The sequence below is a fragment of the Piliocolobus tephrosceles genome, chromosome 19 (genome assembly GCF_002776525.5).
Source record: "Piliocolobus tephrosceles isolate RC106 chromosome 19, ASM277652v3, whole genome shotgun sequence".
Taxonomy (NCBI): domain Eukaryota; kingdom Metazoa; phylum Chordata; class Mammalia; order Primates; family Cercopithecidae; genus Piliocolobus; species Piliocolobus tephrosceles.
In genome coordinates, this window is record NC_045452.1 from 47,427,048 (window position 1) to 47,433,241 (window position 6,194).

Genomic DNA, 6,194 nt, shown 5'->3' on the forward strand with positions numbered 1-6,194 from the left:
TATTTTTAGTAGAGACGGGGTTTCACCGTGTTAGCCAGGATGGTCTCGATCTGACCTCCTGATTCCCCTGCCTCGGCCTCCCAAAGACCTGGGATTACCAGGGTGAGCCACTACTCCGGGCCCGTTTTTGTTGTTGTTGTTGTTGTTGTTGTTTTTTGAGACAGAGTCTCACTCTGTTGCCCAGGCTGGAGTGCAATGGCACAATCTGGGCTCACTGCAACCTCCACCTCCCAGGTTCAAGCGATTCTCTTGCCTCAGCCTCCTAAGTAGTTGGGATTACAGGTGCCCGCCACCAGGCCCAGCTAATTTTTGTATTTTTAGCAGAGACGGGGTTTCACCATGTTGGCCAGGCTGGTCTCTTAACTCCTGACCTCAGGTGATCCACCCATCTTGGCCTCCCGAAGTGCTGGGATTACAGGCGTGAGCCACCGCACCCAGCCTTCACACTACATCTTAAGGTCCTTCATGTCAACTGTATCGCAATACTCTGCACACATGGTCACATTTAACCCTCGCAATCCCCCTGAATGGGAGGGTTCTCATACCCCATTTACAGATGAGGAAACTGAGGCTCCAAGTCATTAAGCATTTGCCTAAGGTCACACACCTAAAATTCAGTGCTTTGTCTCTGATGCCAGAGTGCTCACTTGTCCCCACCCCACTATACTGGAAATGATACAGCTCACCAAATTAGGGCCAAGTCTTAGAGAAAGCTTCTGGAGGCTTTCTGGTGGGTTTCAGTAGAGCCACCCAAGACCCAGTTCTTTTGCCAGCCTCTCCCTCGGTGGTGAGGATTGTAGCTTTCTTAATTTTCCTATAACTGAAATGCATTATTTCGAACACTCCCTCCACTGGGTGTGTAAACTCCATCCTCAGCCAGTTTGGTTAGTCTTAGTTGATTCCACATGTTCTAGGGCAAGTCCGGGCTTCCTTAATCACTTCAAGGGATTTTTCCCCAACAGAAGCTGTTAACACTACTGGTTCATTCTTGTCTTTCGGCTCTTTGTTTAAATGTCACCTTCTTAAAGCAACCATTCCTGACATAGCTAAGAATGCCCACCCACTCATCCACTATCAGACACTCAGCTTCACTGCTTCATAAGCAATACTTTCCTGCTCATTTTTACCGTCTGTGTCTTGTCACCACTCCAAATAATGCTTCACTTCTCTTTATTTTACTCTTGTGCCTAAAATAAGATCATCAAGGCTTTGGTACCCAAGTTTTGAGTTTGGGATTTATTTAGCTTTTGTCTACAGCGTAAAGAAATAAAACAGCTGCTTGTAGCCCAGGCTTCCTATCCAAGAAGGTGGGAGGAGACTGGAAATCCTGAAAAAGACAGCTGGAGTTGGGAGGGAAACTAGAGCAAAGAGAAATATCTCCCCTGCTTGTTGAAGACTGCCCAGTCGGTGTAGAGAAGGCAGCAGGGGGCAAAGCAGAGCAAGGTTTATTTCCTCACTCACAACTCCCTAGCCCTCCCTCCCCACCTCGCCCCTGCACCCTCCACCTTCCCACTGCCCCATTCTCCCACAGGCCCCCCTGCTGGCTAAACTCAGTTGTCAGTTTTGTAGGAAGCCCTGCCCTTGTGGAAAAATGCCTGCTATTTGTTCTGTGCCACCCTCTGCCTATATTTTCTTCCTCTCCCCTCCTCCCTCCCTAAATAGCACGCCTTGGCCCCATCCCTGTTAAACTTTGTCCCGTTGGCAGTGGAGTATCTTTCCAACCACCACAGCAGTCCCATGGCAGAGATTTACAAAGTGAATCAAGAGGTGAACTTACACCAACTGCACAAATTGAAAGCCAATTCTTATTGTAATCTTACCTCGCTGGGAAATGTAATTTGACAGAAGAGGTTTGTTGAAGGCTGGAGTGCAATGGCACGATCTCAGCTCACTGCAACCTCTGCCCCCCGGGTTCAAGCGATTTTCCTGCCTCAGCCTCCCAAGTAGCTGGGATTACAGACATGAGCCACCATGCCTGGCTAAGTTTGTATTTTTAGTAGAGATGGGGTTTCACCATGTTGGTTAGGCTGGTCTCAAACTCCCGACCTCAGGTCGGGATTCACCTGCCTCGGCCTCCCAAAGTGCTGGGATTACAGGCATGAGCCACTGTGCCTGGTCAAGATCCGATGTTTTTAAAAAGGGGAGTTGCCCTGCACAAGCTTCTCTCTTTGCTTGTTGCCATTCCACGTAAGATGTGACCTGTTCCTCCTTGCCTTTTGCCATGATTATGAGGCCTCCCCAGCCATGTGGAACTAACACTTCAGTTATGGAAGATCAAGATGAAGAGGAGTCCCCAAAGAAAAATACTCCTTGGCAGATAAGTAATGGAACATTGTCTGTGATTGTCTCCAGAAGCAGGCCGTCAGAAGGAAACTACCAAAAAGAAAAAAACTGTATATTCAATATTTTGACCAGTGGTCTGAATCAGATCAGGTGGAATTTGTGGAACATCTTATTTCACGAATGTGTCATTAGCAGCATGGACATATTAATTCTTACCTGAAGCCCACGTTGCAGCAGGACTTTATTGCTGCTTTACCTGAGCAAGGCTTAGATCACATAGCAGAAAATATTCTTTCGTACCTGGATGCCAGATCTCTGTGTGCAGCAGAGCTGGTATGTAAAGAATGGCAGCGAGTGATCTCAGAATGAATGCTTTGGAAGAAGCTGATTGAACAAATGGTACGCACTGACCCCCTATGGAAAGGACTTTCAGAAAGAAGAGAGTGGGATCAGTACCTGGTTAAATACACTGATCCCCCATGGAAAGGACTTTCAGAAAGAAGAGGCTGGGATCAGTACCTGTTTAAAACCAGACCCACAGCTAGCCCTCCAAATTCATTTTATAGGTCATTATACCCAAAGATTATCCAGGATGTAGAGACTATAGAATCCACCTGGCAGTGTGGCCGACACAGCTTGCAGAGGATTCAGTACCACTCTGAAAATAGTAAAGGCATCTCTGCTTTACAGTACAATGATGAAAAAATTATCAGTGGCCCACAAGATAATTCTGTTAAGATTTGGGATAAAACCAACCTGGAATGTTTGAAAGTGTTAATGGACACACAGGCTTTGTCCTCTGTCTGCAGTATGATGAGTGTGTCATTGTAACTGGCTCTTCGCATTCTACGGTGAGAGTGTGGGATGTGAACGTGGGTGAAGTTCTTAACACATTAATCCACCACAATGAGGCTGTACTATACTTACGCTTCAGCAGTGGACTGATGGTGACCTATTCCAAGGACTGCTCCATTGCTGTGTGGGACAGGGCTTCTGCGACCGATATCACTTTACGCTGTGTCCTGGTTGGCCACTAAGCTGCTGTCGACATAGTAGACTTTGACGACAAATACATCGTGTCCGCCTCGGGTGACAGGACCATCAAAGTCTGAAGCATGAGCACCTGTGAATTTGTTCGTACTGTCAATGGGCACAAGTGAGTCTTGTCTCCAGTACAGGGATGGGCTGGTTATTAGTGGATCATCAGATACTGCCATTAGGCTCTCGGATAATGTGGCTCCTGTTTAAGAGTCCTAGAGGGTCATGAAGAATCGGTCACAGAAGCCCTGTCCTACAGAGCAATGGAGCAGTCCTTGGAACAGATCACCGTCAGTCCACTGCTGAAGCATTAAGTGCGGTACAGCCTCATTGTGGTGGATTAATGTGTTAAGAAATTCACCCCTGTTCATATCCCACACTCTCACCGTAGAATCCGAAGAATGCATCTCACCAATGCATCCGGTTTGGTAACGAGGATTGTCAGTGGGGCCTATGATGGGAAAATTGAAGTTTAGGACTTGCAAGCCGCTCTTGACCCTTGAGCCCCAGCAAGCACTTTGTGTTTGCGCACATTGGTGGAACATTCTGGACGTGTGTTTCAGCTACAGTTTGATGAGTTTCAGATCATCAGCAGCTCCCACGATGACACTGTTTTGATTTGGGATTTCTTAAATGTGCCTCCCCGTGCCCAGAATGAGACCCATTCCGCCTCCAGAACATACACTTACATCTCTAGATAACAGTCTGCACTTTCACCCATTTCCAGGTTTTCTAGTCTTGAACTACTGCCTACTTGGCTATCAAATGCCTAAGGGAGTTCATTCACAGCTGAGTTTTGAAGCTGGAATTGGTTCTAGATGCTGGGTAGATGCGAAGTAGCCTAACTCTTCAAGTCCCGACATTTCTCACCTCTGATTCCGGCTCTACTTTGAGAAGGAGACCTTAGCATCACCAACTTGAAAGTAGCACAGAAGCCCATTTCCTTCCCTCATCTGTGAAAAAAATCTGATGTTTCAAATGTAAACTGTTCATAGAAAAGGAACATAGAATCTGTTTTACAGAAGTAAATCAACCGTCAAGAGAAGACTTGACCTCTATATTGCTTTGCACTTTGGCTTGACATTAAGAAACAGCATTCTTCTTCAGTGAAATTTTGGGTGCCAAACACCTACCTGCTCAGAACGTCCGGGGCTTTCATTTTCAAAAGTTAGCATTCTCCTTTTGACCGTCCAAGTCATTATGAATTCTGACTTGTTGTATTAGGAACATGTTGGACAATGGAAAAACCTCTCTGGGTTGTTTTAGTAACATTTTTTGGATTATACTTCCTTTCTGTGCCAATTTCTTTTAATTTAAGGAAGTGTAAGTCACTTGGCCGGGTGCGGTGGCTCATGCCTGTAATCCCAGCACTTTGGGAGGCCAAGGTGGACGGATCGCGAGGTCATGAGATCAAGACCATTCTGGCTAACACGGTGAAACCCCGTCTCTACTAAAAATACAAAAAATTAGCCAGGCGTGGTGGCGGGCACCTGTAGTCCCAGCTACTCTGGAGGCTGCGGCAGGAGAATGGCCAGAACCCGGGAGGCAGAGCTTGCAGCAAGCCAAGACTGTACCACTGCACTCCAGCCTGGGCGACAGAGCGAGTCTCAAAAAAAAAAAGAACTGTAAGTCAGTTATATTATTTCCCAACATAGCTCTTTTATTTTTAAAATTTTTTAAATTATATTTTAAGTTCTGGGCTACATTTGCAGAACGTGCAGTTTTGTTACATAGGTATACACGTGCCATGAGGGTTAGCCCTTTTATTAACTGTTCTCTGTCCCCCAACCATCTCCTGATATTTGGTAGAGTAACACCTTTATACGTGTGCTTGCTTCCTAACTTAAAATACTGTATTCGCATGTAGATATAATGTACATAACAGTTTAACCTCAAAGTTGCTGGGGTCAGGGCCCCCTGTGCTTGAGACACTAATAGTGTGTTGGCACTTAGCCGTGAGCTGGGCTCAAGAACCTGATATCAGGGTTGGTGTGGATTACCTGGAACCCTTCCCGCAGTATTCCTACAGTGTTTTTATTTTGTTGTCATTGTGTGTGTGTGGTTTGTGTGTGTTTTTAATGAGAATCTTGTTTTAAAATGTAATTTCTAAAGTTGAACATGAAATGTTTTATTTGTTGTGCAGTATGTATTATATAATAGAGAGGTAACAAACATTTTTTGTTCTTATTCTTTTTCTCATAAGTACTCCTGAGTACTAGTGGTCACTTCCCATAGTATTTGGCTTCACTGTCAAAAATCATTATTCTGTGCAGTTGTAGCCCTGGGAAGGGGAAATAAGAAGGCCCTATTGACAGGCTGTCCTGGCTCTGGAATTCATGCATCCTGGCTTTGCCAAGGTTCTGGCAGGGCCCGCTGGTGTGTTGGAGCCTGCAGGTCAGGTCAGACTGGTTCAGAGGCCCATGCTGAGGGGAGAGGACTCCTAAGTGGTATAAAACCTCAAGCCCATGATTCCCACCCCAGTCATCTCTGGTGTCACCTGCGGCTGCAGCCTCAGCAGGTTCTCAAAGCTCCCGAGTACTCCCGAGTACACAGTCCAAATGTGTAAATGGCACTGTTGCCCCGACGATGCACAGAAAGGACATTGGCATCCAGTTGGCACTCCTTCTCCCTTATTCAGTATTAGGTTTGATTTGCCCTTTGCTGTTGTTTCCAAAGATCAAGGAATGTCAATAACTTTTTTTTTTTTTTTTTTGAGAGGGAGTCTCGCATTGTAGCCTGGGCTGGTGTGCAGTGGCGTGATCTCGGCTCACTGCAACCTCCTCCAGTTTATTTTGCTAACCATAATTGAGCAAATGTAAATTACTGCTATATTAATGTTTTAAAGCACGGGGATAGTCTAATTCTAACTTGTA

At 45.8% G+C, this 6,194-nt stretch overlaps 1 pseudogene; it reads left to right on the forward strand.

Moving 5' to 3' along the window:
• Nucleotides 1-2,260: 2,260 nt before the first annotated feature.
• On the forward strand, nucleotides 2,261-4,022 carry LOC111524263 (annotated as a pseudogene).
• Nucleotides 4,023-6,194: the final 2,172 nt, after the last annotated feature.